Consider the following 16,249-nt stretch of genomic DNA (forward strand, 5'->3'; position numbering starts at 1 on the left):
ACCACATGTCTGCTGTGTGACCTTGGGCAAGTTGATTCACTTCTCTGGGCCTCAGTTCCCTCATCTGTAAAATGGGGATTACGACTGTGTGCCCTATATGAGACAGGGACTGTGTCCAACCTAACTTGTATTTATCCCAGTCCTTAGAACATGGCTTGGCACATAGTAAGCACCTAACAAGTACCATAATTATTATTATTATTATTCAGTTCTCTGTGTCTCAGTTACCTCATCTATAAAATAGGGATCGAGATTGTGAACCCCATGGGAGACACACCTGTGTCCAACCCGATTTGCTGTATCAATCCCAGAGTTTAGTACAGTGCCTAGCACATTGTAAGTGCTGAACAAATACCACAATTATTATTATTATTATTCACCCTCTCCCTCAACCCTGCAGTACTTACATACTTATCTGTAATTTACTTATGTTAATGTCTGCCTCCCCCTCTATAAGCTCCCTATGGGCAGGAAACCTGACTGTCGACTCTATGACTCTATTGTACTCTCCCAAGTGCTTAGTACAGTGCTTGACACACCGTAAGTGCTCAATAAATACGATTGATTGATTTAGCTCCAGGCAAGTCAGCCTCCTAGGTCCCCCCCACCCAGATCCTATGGGAGTGATGGGGAGAGAGGCCCTGCCCCGGGGCCTACCAGACTTGGGGGGCCTCATCTTCCTCTAACAACCTCCCAGGACACTCCAACTGTGTCCCTGGGATCAGGGCCTGTGCTCTCTTCTGCTTGACTAGCCCACCCTGAACCCTAATACCAAAGCATTCTCTCTCTGCCTCCCCCGCCCCCCCCATACCTGTTGTCCCCTTCATGGCTTCCAGGATCTGGAAGAGACTGGGGGAGTTAAGAAGGAAGAGGGGATCCCTGAGAAGTGTGTAAGTCCAGAGGATTCAGGATGCCCCCTCCCCCTCTCCAAGGCCCACCTCGATGTGAGCAGGGTCAGAGCTGAGGAGGCCCCCAACCCTAACGCTGGGGCTCTTGGCTTCCTTTCTGCTGAGCCAGCACATTCCAAATTTCCTTTTTCGTTTTTGAACAAGGCATTCTCCCAGGACCAGCTCAGCAGGGAGAGGTTCTGGGCAAGGGAGGAGAGACTGAAGTGGCCAGAGTTGGAGGTTGTAATTTGGAGGGGCAGTCAGCTACTCATTTTAGAGAAGCAGCATGGCCTAGTGGAAAGAGCACAGACCTGGGGATCAGAAGCCCTAGATTCGAGTCCTGGCTCCACCACATAATAATAATAATTGTGGTATTTGTTAAATGCTTACTATGTGCCAGATACTATACTAAGCGCTGGGGTGGATACAAGCAAATAGAGTTGAATATAGTCCTGCCCTGTCCCATGTGGGACTCACAGTCTCAACCCTCATTTTACAGATGAGGTAACTGAGGCACAGAGAAGTGAAGTGACTTGCCTATGGTCACATGGCAGACAAGTGTCATCCGGGACTAGAACCCATCACCTTCTGACTCCCAGGCCCATGCTCTAGCCACTACACCATGCAGCTTTGCTTGCTGTCAGTTGGGCAAGTCACTTAACTTCTCTGTGCCTCAGTTTCCTCATCTGCAAAATAGGGATTCAATATCTGTTCTCCTCCTACTTTGTCTGTGAGCCCCATATGGGACCTGATGATCTTCTATCTACTTCAGTGCTTAAGTGTTTTGCACAGAGCACTTAACATTCATTCATTCAGTCATATTTATTGAGCGCTTGCTGTGTGCAGACCCCTTGTACTAAGCAATTGGGAGAGTACAATACAACAATAAACAGACACATTCCCTGCTCACATTAACAAATACCATTCTTCTTATTACTATTATTGTTAATAAAACACAGCTCCACCTCTAGCCTCATCAATTCCAATTTACCTCCATCTGACAACAAACTTCTAACCTGCCTCCTCACCTTCACCCTCTCTCCTAAAATGTCGATCCTCACCCCCTCACCCTGACCTCCCCATTCAGAGCCCCCTCCATCTCCTCCAGGCTAAGACCATCCAACTGGCCTTTCTGCCAACCCTTCCTTCCCTTGTTAGAAAAGTACACAATCTTCACTCTGCCCTCTCCATCAGTCTCAATCCACAATCAATCAGTGTTATTTATTGAGCAGTTACGGTGTGCAGAGGACTGTATTAAGCACTTGGGAAAGTACAGTAGAGTTGGCAGATGATATGAGACGTCGGCACAAGTAACTTGGAGTCTACAAGGGGAGAAAGACTAATGTCCAAGACTAAAGATTAGGACTAGGGAAAATAAAGTATAAGCATGTACATGTTAGTGCTCTGGGTCTGGGGTGAGTATCAAAGTATTTAAGGGGTACACAGATAAGTGCATAGTTAATACAGAGGGGAGGGTAGATGGAGAAATAGGGGGCTTAGTCTGGGAAGGCCCCTTGGATGAGATATAATTTTAGGAGGGTTTTGACTGTCAGATATGAAATCAGTTTTGATTGATTTTGGGGGAAGGCAGTTATGAAGGGGAAGGCAGTTCCAGGCCCAGGGGAGGATGTGGGCAAGGAATTGGCAGCAGGGTAGACGAAATGGAGGTATGGAGAGTAGGATGGTGTTAAGGAGCAGAGTTTGTGGATTGGGTGTAGTACATCAGTGAAGTTAGGTAGGAGGGAGAGAGCTGTTTGAGTGCTTTAAAGCTGAAGGTAAGGAGTTTCTGTCTGATGCAAAGGTGGATGGGCAACCACTGGAGGTTTCTGAAGAGTGGGAAGATATGGACTGAACTTTTTTTAGCAAAATGCTCTAGGTGCCAGAGTGAAGAATGGACTGGAGAGGAGGGAGAGAGGAGGCAGGAAGGTCAGTGAGGAGCAGGCTGATGCAGCAGTCAAGGTGGGAAATGAGTGCTTGGTTAAGCTTGGGAGCATTTTGGATGGAGAGGAAAGGGCAGAATCTAGAGCTGTTGCGAAGGCAGAACTGAGAGGATTTTGTGACAGACTGAATACGTGGGTTGAATGAGAGAGATGAGTTGAGGATAATGCCAAAGTTACAGGCTTGTGAGACAGGATGATGTTGGCCACAGTGATGGACTCTCTCTTAAAGCATCTGGTGTCCTCACCTCCTTTCTACTTGACCTGACCTGATGACTTCACCAACTTTTTTGTTGGAAAAATGGAAACCATCGGCATGAACTCCCCAGAATCTCCCTATCTCCTTCTCCCACCACTTTACTACCCTGTCCTCATTTTGTCTCTGCTTCTCAACAACATGCTATCTAAAAATCCTCTTCCCCACCTGGCCCCATCCGAGAGAGTAAGTAGAACCCGCTCTCTGCTCTCGAGGTGCTTCCAGTTTAGCCGAAAGGAGCACAGGCGTGGGAGTCCCTGGACTCCCAGTCTCAATCCCCATTTTACAGATGAGGTAACTGAGGCGCAGAGGAAGTGAAGTGACTTGCCCAAGGTCACACAGCAGACAAGTGGTGGAGCCTGGATTAGAATCCAGGACCTTCTGACTCCCAGGCCCGGGCTCTATCTGTCAAGCCATACAGCTTCTCAAAGGGTGCAAAAGGGTGCAAATCTAAGAACAGGGACAAGACACTAAAATGTAGTATGGTTACCTGCCTACAACAAGCTTACAGTTGCTCTTAGTACAGTGCTTTACACACAGTAAGCGCTCAGTAAATATGATTGAATGAGTTAATTAATTAACAAGTATCTACCCCAACACTTAGAACAGTGCTTGACAGTAAGTAAGCTGCTAACAGATATAATTTGGAGTATAAACACCAGTGGAGGGGAGGGGGTGAAGCCAGATTGAAGGGCGTCAAGGGTGTTGGAGGAGAGAGACCGGAGGCCCTGTGTAGGGGAAATGAGGGTTTAATCAGGGAAGGCTTCTTGGAGATGGGATTTTTAGGAGGATTTTATTCATTGATTCTTTCAATCAATGGTATTTCATCAGTATTTATTGAGCAACTACTCTGTGCAGAGTGCTCTATTAGGTGCTTGGCAATATATAGATAGCCTTCACAGACCAATGCAGAGAGATCACAGTGCACTTCTGCAGTGGAAACAGAAAGAAAAACATAGACCCAATTGGTAACGGCAAAAATCTGGAAAAGCATGAGTAAGTGAAGGAAGAAGTAAATTCTAACCAGATTAAATAAATAAACCAATTGCTGCGAAAGTCCTAAGGGAGAGCATTCCTCAGCTGAGAGGCCCAGCCCTGTCTTCCCACCTCCAGGATTGTCTCTCCCCTACTCCCCTCGACCCCTCTCCAGCTGTTCCCTGATGTTTCCCACTGGGAAACTGGGGAAGGGGAGGAGAAGCAACCTAGAAGTCAGAAGAACCTGAGTTCTAATCCCAGCTCCACCACTTGTCTGCTCTGTGACCTTGGGCAAGTCACTTCACTTCTCTGCGCCTCAGTTACCTCATTGGTAAAATGGGGATCAAGACTGTGACCCCCATGTGGGACAGGGACTGTGTCCAACCCCATTTGCTTGCATCCACCCCAGCACTTAGTACAGTTTCTGGCACATAGTAAACATTTAACAAATATCACTATTACTATTATTATTGTTATTATTCTCCCACCCGCCTGCCCATCGTCCCATGGGTACTAGGGCAAGAGAGTCTCTAGGCCCCAAGTCCTAGCAAGAGAATGCTGGGATGACCAGGGCAGATTCTGGAAGGCAGTAATGGACTACAGGGTCAGCCACCTCCCTTACCCAGTTGAGTGGCTCTGTCCCCTCCCCCTCGGGCCAGATGCCTGGAGTGAGCTCCCCGTCAGGGTTGGGTCCGTGCAGTGCTGAGAAATTCTTTTTCAACAGGAAATGGACTCCCACAAAAGTTTATTTCCCTTTTTCCAGGAAAGGAAGAGGGGGGCGTGCCCAGAGCAGGGCACTGGTGGGGTGGAGGCCTGGGAGACGGGGCTGGGAGAAGGAGAGGGAAAAGCAGGAGAGGGTAGGGCAAGGAGGAGCTGAACCCAGGCCCATCTGTTTTTCCCCTAATAGCCCGTTGTTTGGGCATTTGGGAAAAGAAAAGGAATAGAGCCCAACTTGTGCTTGTGTGTGTGTGTGTGTGTGTGAGAGAGAGAGAGAGAGAGAGAGAGAGAGAGAGAGAGAGAAGTGAAGGAGGGTGGGAGAGGGCACTGTTGATGTGGTCGCAGCTGAGGCACTCTCCAGGATCCAAGTGAGTCTGCAGACCCCTTCCTGAGGGAATTCCCCAAATGGAGCCCTGTTCCCTGGCCACTGTGGGCAGAACCCTGGACTGGGGCATCAGCAAGAGCTGCCAGTCCCATGCGAGAAACAGGACAGACAGACAGACACACAGACCTACCCTCTATAGTAGTTTCCCAAGTAGTTAGTACAGTGCTTTGCATACAGTAAACACTCAGTAAATACCATCTATTGATTGATTGCAAGACCCAGGCACACACCCACACCCACGCACTGACTCACATGACCAGATGGGGCAGGTAGAATCTGAGAAAAGAGACAGGGCCGGCAGACAGTCCATCAGAAGGGGCAGACAGGGCATACCGACACATGTATTCGATCTGAAAGCTTCAGTGACTCAAGACAGCAGTCACAGAGATCAAGGGCTTAACGGCTCAGGGGTTACTTGGGATGGGAGGGCAGAATTGGAGGGCTTGCTGCCACTCTGGGAAGACTTCATGTAAGACGCAGGGGTGGTTTTGAGTGGGGGTGGAAGTGGAGTTTCAAGAAGAGCCGAATTGAGGGCACCCAGATGTCAGGGATATTTTCTTGTGGGATCCCAGCCCCTGTCTAACCTGGGCTTGTGGGCAGGCTGTCCAGGCTCCTGGGAGGCCTGTTGCCTGTGGCCCCTTCTCCAACCTTTGCTGGAACCCTGCAGTTCTAGGCTCTTCAGTCTCCAGCACGGACTCAATCTCCCTTCTAGACTGTAAGCTCATTATGGGCACAGAGCATGTCCACTAATTCTGTTGTGTTGTACTCTCTTAAGTGCTTAGGACAGTGCTCTGTATAGAGCAAATGCTCAGTAAATACTATCGATGATGATGATGATGATTTTATGCTCTTCTCCTTGCCTAGACTTCTAGTCTGGTCGTCAGCCTGTCAGCCGTGTGGTCACCGCACTCTAACCTCCCTCACGTATGCCAGCCTGGGGGAAGTTTGTGAGTTTGAGAGCTGATTAGCTCCCGGGGCAGGCAGACAGACGGACGCCAGTTCAGTTTTGCTTTCTCCCTCTGTCCCTTGCCGTCCCCCTCCCCCTGCCTGCTGGCCCACCCGCCCGCCCACTGCTGTCTGGTGATTCACACCCAGCCAGGACGGGAAGGGAGGAGAGGAGGGGGAGGATGAGAGAAGAGTAGGGGCTCTGAGGTCTTGCTGAGAGGGGGCTGGAAAACCCATATGACAGAGTCCAGATGGCCTTGTGCCAGAGGGGGTTGAGGCAGGGACTGCCTGCCCTGGCCTCAGCAGACCTCAGGGACTCTGGCCCCTTCCTCGCCCTACCTGCCCTTGGCTGCAATACTTTCTCAGTGTCCAACTCCCACTCCAGCCTGCCCCCTCCTCAGGCAGCCCCCAGCCCCCAGCCCAACCCTCTCCTCTTCAACAATGCCAGCTTCTCACCCAGATGGGGGTGGCTTAGTGGATAGAGCACAGGCCTGGGAGTCAGAAAGACCTGGGTTCCAATTCCACCTCTGCCACTTGTCTGCTGTGTGACCTTGGGCAAGTCACTTCACTTCCCTGGGCCTCAGTTCCCTCATCTGTAAAATGGGGATAAAGTCTGTGAGCGCAGTGTGGGGCAGGGACTGTGTCCAACCCAATTATCTTGTACCTAACCCAGCACTTAATACAGTGCCTCACACATGGTAAGCACTTAACAAATACCAAAATTATTATTATTAGTGGCTGATGCCTCTGGCAGCTGATCCCAGGGTGTTCAGGTGGTAAAAGAAGAAGTGTTTCATGCTATTTGGTTTGAATCTCCAGCCTTGCGGAAGGCTTTTGCCCCGGACACCTCATCCCTTTAGCTTGACTGGACCCCATACTCACACTAAAGCAAGGTCCCAGGGGGCACACAGGCTCCCAAAACAGGCAAATGGACAGAGCCAAGGATGGTTATCACACATCCTAGGGCTGGAGGAAGGGCATGAAAACAGGACCAGTTGGAGTTCTTTCAAAAGAGCTCACCCTCCTGTCCAATCCCCAGCTCCCATGGATCACTGGAGCCTCAAATAATAATAATAATAACAATAATAATAATAATAATATATATTGAGTATTTACTGTGTTCAGGACACTGAAACTGAGTGGGTTGGTGTGATCCCTGTCCACAAAGAGCTTACATTCTACAGAGGGAGACAGACATTAAAATAGATCCTAGATAGGGGAAATATTCGGGTATAAGAATATTTACATAGGTTTTGTGGGGCTGAAGTGAGTATTAAAATGCTGAAAGAGTACACAGACAGGTTTGTAGGCAATGCAGAGGGGAGGGCGGATAGGAAAAATAAAGGGCTTAGTCTGATAAACCCTCTTGGAAGAAATACGATTTTAGGAGAGTTTTTAAGATGGGGAGAGTGGTGGTCTGTTGGATATGAAGGGGGAGTCCCAGCCCTGAGGGAGAACACGGGTAAGGGGTCAGTGTCGGGATAGATGACATCAAGGTACATGTTTTGTTGTCTGTCTCCCCCTTCTAGACTGTGAGCCCTTTGTTGGGTAGGGATTGTCTCTGTTGCCGAATTGTACTTTCCAAGTGCTTAGTACAGTGCTCTGCTCAAAGTAGGCGCTTAATAAATATGATTGAATGAATCGAGTAGGTTGGAATTAAGAGTGGAATGTGCGGGCTGGGTTGTAGTAGGAAATCAGAGAAGAGAGGTAGAAGGGGGAGAGCTGATTGAAAGCCTTAAAGCCGATGGTAAGGAGTTTCTGTTTGATGCAGTGGTGGATGGGCAACAACTGGGGTTTTTTGAGGAGGGGATTGATATGTTCAATCATATTTATTGAGCGCTTACAGTGTGCAGAGCACTATACTAAGCACTTAGTACAGTATATATAAAAGTAAAACATATACAGTAAAAGTAAATAGTGAACAAACACATTTCCTGCTCACATATAGTATGGGCTGAAGAGGGGAAAGACAGGAGGCAGGGAGGTCAATGAGGAGGTTGATGCAGTATCCAAGGCAAGAAAGGGTAAGTGCTTGGATCAGTGTAGTAGCAGTTTGGATGGAGAGGAAAGAGGGGAATTTTGCAATGTTGTAAAGGAAGAACTGACAGGATTTTGTGACAGATTGAATGTGTGGGATGAATGAAGGCGATGAGTTGAGGATAACACCAAGGTTACGGACTTGTGAGACAGGGAGGATGGTGGTACTGTCTACAGTGATAGGAAAGTGAGGGGGAGGACAGGGTTTGGGTAGGAAGATGAGGAATTCTGTTTTGGACATGTTAAGTCTGAGGTGTCGGCGTGACATTCAAGTAGAGATGCCTTGGAAGCAAGGGGAAATTCAAAGCTGCAGAGAAGGAGATTGGTCAGGGCTGGAGATGTAGATTTGGAAATCATCCATTTAGGGGTGGTAATTGCAGCACTGGGAGCGAATGAGTTCTCTAAGGGAGTGGGTGTAGATAGAAAACAGAAGAGGACCCAGAATCGAACCTTGAGGGACCCCCACAGTTAGCAGGTGAGAGGCAGGAGTCTGAGCAAGAGACTGAGGGGAAGTGGCCAGAGCGATAGGAGGAGAAGCAGGAGAGGACATAGTCAGTGATGCCAAGGTTAGACAATATTTCCAGGAGAAGAGAGTGGTCCACGGTGACAAAGGCAGCAGAAAAGCCGAGAGGGAGGAGGATGGAGTAGAATTAGGTTTGGTAAAAAGAAGGTCATTAATGACTTTGAAGAAGGCCATTTCCACGGAGCAGAGGGAGCATAAGGCAGATTGCAGGGGGTAGATGAGAGAGCTGGAGAAGAAGTGGAGACAGTGAGTGTAGACAACTTGCTCAAGGAGTTTGGAGAGGAATGGTGGAGGGAGATGTGGTGAAAAATGGAGTACCATGGGGACAAGGGAGGTTTTTTTCTTGTTAGGATAGGGGCTAAATGAGCATGGTTGAAAGCAGGGGGGAAGGAGCCATTGGAAAGTGAGAGGTTGAAGATGATGGTCAGGGAGGGAAGAAGGGAGGGGGCAATTGCTTTGATGAGGTGAGAAAGGATGGGGTCAGAAGCACAGGTGGAAGAGATAGAATTTGAGAGAACGTAGGAGATCTCCTCTTGAGTTACTGCTGGGAAGAATGGGAGAGTCGAAGAGGGGCTAGAGGAGGAAGGTGACTGTAAAAAAGCAGGGAACATTTTAGGGAGACCACACATAATAGTTTCAATTTTATTGATGAAGTATGTGCCAAGTATTTAGGGGCAAGAGATGGAGGGGTAGTGGGGTAGGGAAGTATTGTTGCTGGCAAATGAGAGGGCAGAATCAAAGCAGGTGAGGATGATTTTAGGATGGATGAGGTCAGCCTGGTATCTAGATTTCTGCCAGCAGCAGTCTGCGGCTCATGCTCAGAAATGAAGGATGCTTACTGTTGAGGTGATCCAGGAATGTGGGTTGTTGGTACAAGATCGGTGAAGGGACAGAGGAGCAAGGGAATTGAGTTCAGTTGAGAGAGCAGAGTTGAATGTATAGATTTAATTTGTATTAACAATATAATATACTGGGGAAGGGAGGTGGGGAAGGGGAACTATCCACTCAACAGACAGAATAGCTGTTGGGTTCCCAGAAATATGGCCTAAGGGAAAAGCATGGGCCTGGGAGTCAGAGGACCTGAGTTCTAATTCTGGCTCTGCACTTAACTGCTGTGTGACCTTGGGCAAATCACATCTTCTATGTGCCTCAGTTCCCTCATCTGCAAAATGTGGATTTAATATTTGTTCTCCCACCTCTTTAGACTGTTAATCCCAAATGATGAGGATGATCTTGTATCTACCCCAACGCTTAGTACAGTCCTTGGCACATGGTAAACAGTTCACAAATTCCACAATTATCATCATTATTATTATATGGATAATTATTGGAAGTTTTTGAATGGGGAGACATAACCTGAGCTTTTTTTTTAGAAAAATTATCCAGGCTACAGAGTGAAGTATGGATTGGAGACGAGAGATACAGGAGGCAGGGAGGGCAGCAAGGAGGCTGACACAGTCAATTAATCAATCAATGCTATTTATTGAGTGCTTACCATATGCAGAGCACTGTGCTAAGTGCTTGCGAGAACACAGTACAATAGAATTAGCTGACACGTTCGAGGCAGGATATATGCTCGGATCAGCATGGTCATGGAAGTGAGAAGATGGTCTCGGCCAAGAGCCTTAGGGGATAACCATAGTTTAGGGGTGAGGGTCAAACGAGGAGCCAGCGGGAAGAGACTTGTTATTCACTCGCTGTCTTTATCCGTGCACTTTTATTACTTTTATTTTTTACCGCGTGGAGCCCCAGCAGGGGTTAGACGAGATCCGGGATGGGGCGCCCATCCCGTGGCCCGGCCGGGGCCTTGGTACCCGGGACCTTTATCTCCATGGCAACGAGCTCTCCCTCGCAGGGAAGGGGCTGCCGCATGCGCCGTGGGCCTCGGAGCCCGCGCCACCCCGAGCTTGGCGCGTGCTCAGCCGCGTGGTCAACGCTTGGCCCCGCCCACTCGGCCTCCAGCCTCTCCTGGCCCCGCCCACTCGGCATTGAGCTCCCTCCCCATTGGCCCGCCCCGCTCTGACGTCAGCCCCGCCCCTTATCATGGGTTGCCCCGCGGCCATAGAGGGGGCGGCTCGTCGGGGGGCGGGGCGGATGAAGGATGACGTCAGTGGCGGGGGCTGGCGCGGTCTCGGCCGCCAGGAGAAAAAATGGCGGCCGCCGCCTCACGCTCTTCCGGATGACGTCACGGGGCCGTGAGGGGGCGGGGAAACGGTGGAACGGGGGACTTACTCATCATAATTGTGGTGTTTTGGGACGCGCTTACTAAGTGCCGAACACTGTACTAAGCGCTGGAGCAGCGTGGCTCAGTGGAAAGAGCCCGGGCTTGGGAGTCAGAGGTCCTGGGTTCGAATCCCCACTCTGCCACTTGTCAGCTGGGTCACTTCCCTTCCCTGGGCCTCAGTTCCCTCATCTGTAAAATGGGAATGAAGACTGTGAGCCCCATGAGGGACAACCTGATCACCTTGTATCCCCCAGCGCTTAGAACAGTGCTTGGCACATAGTAAGTGCTTAACAAATACCAACATTTTTATAATATTATTATTAAATCAGGTTGGACACAGTCCCCGTCCCTCTTGAAGCTCACAGTCTTCATCCCCATTTTACAGATGGGGTAACTGAGGCCCAGAGAAGTGAAGTAATAATAACAATGATGGTATTTGTTGAGCACTTACTATGTGCCAAGCACTGTTCTAAGCACAGGAGGAGGTACAAAGTCATCAGCCTGTACCACGTGGGGCTCACAGTCTTCATCCCCACTTTCCAGATGAGGGAACTGAGGCACAGAGAAGTTAAGTGACTTGCTCAAAGTCACACAGCAGACGAGCAGTGGAGTCAGGATTAGAACCCATGACCCCTGACTCCCGAGCCTGTGCTCTTTCCCCTGAGCCACGCTGCTTCTCAGTAATAATGATGGCATTTGTTAAGCGCTTACTAAGTGCTGAGCACTGTTCTAAGCGCTGGGGTAGATATAGGGTAATCAGGTTGTCCCACGTGGGGCTCACAGTTTTCATCCCCATTTTACAGATGAGGTAACTGAGGCTCAGAGAAGTTAAGTGACTTGCCCAAAGTCACATAGCTGACAAGTGGCGGAGCTGGGATTAGAACCCATGACCTCTGACTACCAAATCTGGGCTCTTTCTACTGAGCCACACTGCTTCTCTATAATTGTGGTATTTTGTTAAGTGCTTATTATGTGCCAAGCAAGTAGACACAAGCAAATTGGGTTGGACACAGTCCCGGTCCCTCTTGAAGCTCATAGTCTTAATCACCATTTTACAGATGGGGTAACTGAGGCCCAGAGAGGTGAAGTAAGAATAATAATAATGATGGTATTTGTTAAGCATTATGTGCCAAGCACTGTTCTAAGCACTGAGGGAGATACAAGGTAATCAGGCTGTCCCACATACAGCTCACAGTCTTAATCCCCATTTTAGAGATGAGGTGACTGAGGCACAGCAAAGCTAAGTGACTTGCCCAAAGTCACACAGCTGATAAGTGGCAGAGCCGGGATTAGAACCCACGATCTGACTCCCAAGCCCGGGTTCTTTCCACTGAGCCATGCTGCTTCTCTAATTTGCACAAGGTCACACAACAGACAAGTGGTGGAGTGGGGATTAGAACTCATGACCTTCTGACTCCACTCTCTATCCACTATGCCCTGCCCCTTCCCCTTTACTTGTAAGTCCAGGTGTTCAGGCTTGTGCTCTGTGATCTGCCTCGCTTCCAGCGAGGGGTGAGTTGAAAGAGAATCAATCATTCAATCACTGGTATTGCTTTCATTAATTAATTCATTAATTCATTAATTAATTCCTCCAAGAAGCCATCTCTGACTAAGCCCTCCTCTCTTCTTCTCCCACTCCCTTCTGCGCCACTCTTACTTGCTCCTTCATTCATCCTCTCTCCCATCCCCACAGCACATATGTACCTATCTGGGTATATCTGTTATTTATCTATTTATTTATATTAATGCCTGTTTCCCCTTCTAGACTGTAAACTCAATTTGGGCAGGAATGTGTCCGTTGTTATATCCTACTCTCCCAAGCGTTTAGTACAGTTCTCTACGCACAGTTAGTGGTCAGTAAATATGAATGAATACAATAAACAGACTCATTGCTTGAATCCACCCCGGAGCTTAGTACAATATTAACAAATATCACTATTATTAATGGTATTTATTGAGCACTTACTACGTGCAGAGGACTATACTAAGTGCTAGGGAGAGTACAATGCAACAGAATTAGCAGACACGTTCCCTGCCTATAAGAAGCTTTCAGTCTAGAGAAACCAAAACCAACCTGCATCCGGGGGAAAAAGCAATTTTATAGAGACATTGTCATAATGTCTGATTATTGCATCAGCCTCCTCTCGGATCTCTCTTCTTCCTGTCTCTCCCCACTCCAGTTTATTCTTCATTCAGCTGCCCGCATCATCTTTCTACAGAAAGGCTCTGGGCATGTCACTCCCCTCCTCAAAACCTTCAGTGGTTGCCCATCAACCTTCGCACGAAACAAAAACTCCTCACTCTAGGCTTCAAGGCTCTCCATCACCTTGCCCCCTCCTACCTCTCCTCCCTTCTCTCTTTCTCCAGCCCACCCCACACGCTCCGCTCCTCTGCCGCCCACCTCCTCACCGTCCCCCGTTCTCGCCTGTCCCGCCGTCGACCCCTGGCCCACGTCCTCCCACGATCCTGGAATGCCCTCCCTCCTCACCTCTGCCAAACCAACTCTCTTCCCCTCTTCAAAGCCCTATTGAGAGCTCACCTCCTCCAGGAGACCTTCCCAAACCGAGCCCTCCCTTTCCCTCTGCTCCTCCTCCCCTCCTCATTCCCCCTACTCCCTCCCTCTCCTCTTCCTTTCCCCACAGCACTTGTGCATATGTGTAAATATTATTCATTACTGTATTTATTTTGTTAATGATGTGTATATATCTATGATTCTATTTATCTTGATGATATTGACGCCAGACTACTTGTTTTGTTTCGTTTTGTTGTTTTGTTTTAGTCTCCCCCATTTAGACCTTGAGCCCGTTGTTGGGCAGGGATTGTTTCTATATGTTGCCAAATTGTACAGTCCAAGTGCTTAGGACAGTGCTCTGCACATAGTATGCGCTCAATAAATACGATCGAATGAATGAATGAATAATGGAGTTTATTAAGCACTTAATAATAATAATAATGATGGTATTTGTTAAGCGCTTACTATGTGCAGAGCACCGTTCTAAGCGCTGGGGTAGACACAGGGGAATCAGGTTGTCCCATGTGGGGCTCACAGTCTTCATCCCCATTTTACAGATGAGGTAACTGAGGCACAGAGAAGTGAAGCGACTAGCCCACAGTCACACAGCTGGCAAGTGGCAGAGCCGGAATTTGAACTCATGACCTCTGACTCCAAAGCCCGGGCTCTTTCCACTGAGCCACGCTTGTTCTGTGACACAATGAATGAATGAATGAATAATGGAGTTTATTAAACACTTGTTCTGTGACACATTCAGTGCTGAGCTTGGGGTAGATAACAAAATAGTCAAGTTGAAGACTGTTACTCCTTCATGAAGGGTTTTCAGAATTCTCACAAATTCACGAATTCTCAGAGGAAGGGAGAGTAAGTGTCTAAACCCCATTTAAGAGATGATAACAGTAAGGCAGAGAGTGGTTAAGTGATTTGCTCAAAGTCCCCCAGCAGATGAATGGCAGAGCTACAATCAGAACCTTGGTTTCTGGACTCCCATTGCTCTTCTCCTCCGCTTTGGTGGGGTGGCCCACATTCATCACCTTACATTCACATTTGGCCAGTTTTCTGGGGTCTCTTCTGCCCTTCCTTTATGTCAATGTCAGGCTCCAAATGGTCTGTGCAACTTAGGATAAATAAAAACATTTTTGTTTGCCTATATAAACATGTAGATCCCTTTGTTTGGAATCAAGACAACCCTCTTCGGGGGTCCCAAGCACCAGCAATTACATTATTATGGTTAGGGAAGAAAGTCGGAAGGGAAACTAAAATGGAAAGTCAACAGGCAAGATGCCGTTCATGTGCTAGATAGGTTTCAGAAAACAAAAACAAGCAAGGCCAAAGGGCGAAGAAGGGCTCTGTGGTCAAAAGAGCATTTTTGGACACCTATTGTTTGCAGAACACTATCCTCTTTCACTGCCTTCTAATCCTTCCTGAAGTCCCTCCTCCAAAAAGCTTTCCAGAATTAATTTCTCATCACCTTGAACTATATCATCATAATAATAATTATGGTATTTGTTGAGCGCTTACTGTGTACCAGGCACTGTTCTAAACGCTGGGGTGGATACAAAAAATTTGGGTGAGCCCCTGTCTCACTTGGGACTCAGAGTCTCAATCCCATTTTACAGATGAGGTAACTGGGCACAGAGAAGTGAAGTGACTTACCCCAGGTCACACAGCAGATAAGTGGCAGAGCCAGGATTAGAACCCATGGCCTTCTGACTCCCAGGCCCGTGCGCTATCCATTGTGCCATGCTGCTTCTCATCCTTTTGGCCAACTCTATTTAGCACTTAGTGAACGTATTTGCACCCTCCTTAGCACTCACGTATATATGTCTGCTCAATTCATTGATTTTGATTATGCTAATTGTAATTTTTTTATGTTTGTCTCCCTCTCTAGTGTGTAATAGTCTTGTGAGTAGGGAACATGTCACTTCTTTAATGCCTCATATAATGGACCCTCAATATATGTTGCTAATATCACTAATACTACTTTATTACTGCGAAAAGAAAGCACCATCCCTACCGTCAAAGAGCTCCAGTCTAGAGAGGGAGGCGGACAGTTAACTAAATGACAGATAGCAATATAAGGTATGTTCATAAATGTTATGGGAGTTGTGGAAACGTGTTTAATGGTGAGGAAGGACTGAGGAGGCAGTCGGAGGATATCGATCAATAATTATCTAGTGTACTAAGCTCTTGGTAGTACAGTTGGCCAGTGATAGTTAGTAGACATAATTTTTGCCCTCGAGGTTCTTATAATCTACCTGAGGGGGCAAAAAGTAAAATAAATTATTGGTAGAGGGAGGCAGCAGAGTTTAAAGAGATGTCCATAAATTGGGCGGGGCCATGAGGTGATGCTGAAGTGGCTGTAGGTGTGGAAAGGAGAAGGGGAGATGAGAGATTAAATGGGGAAGGCCTCCTGGAGTGGGTGTGCAAAAGGGAGGGCATGAGCAAGCAAGAGGTGAGCAGGGAGAGAGGAGAAAGAGGTTCAGTGAATAAATAGCATTTCAAGTGAGAAGGGCTTTGGAGGCCTTTTTTTCAGTCCCTTAAGCACTTGATATTCACCCCACCACTAGCACACTTATTGAGTGCTTCCATAATAATAATAATAATAATGTTGGTATTTGTTAAGCACTTACTATGTGCATAGCACTATTCTAAACGCTGGGGTAGATACAGGGTAATCAGGTTGACCCATGTGAGGCTCACAGTCTTAATCCCCATTTTACAGATGAGGTAACTGAGGCACAGAGAAGTTAAGTGACTTGCCCACAGTCACACAGCTGACAAGTGGCATAGCCAGGAGTCGAACTCATGACCTCTGACTCCATAGCCCGTGCTCTTTCCACTGAGCAGC

Source organism: Ornithorhynchus anatinus, chromosome 5, assembly GCF_004115215.2.
Source record: "Ornithorhynchus anatinus isolate Pmale09 chromosome 5, mOrnAna1.pri.v4, whole genome shotgun sequence".
Classification (NCBI taxonomy): Eukaryota; Metazoa; Chordata; class Mammalia; order Monotremata; family Ornithorhynchidae; genus Ornithorhynchus; species Ornithorhynchus anatinus.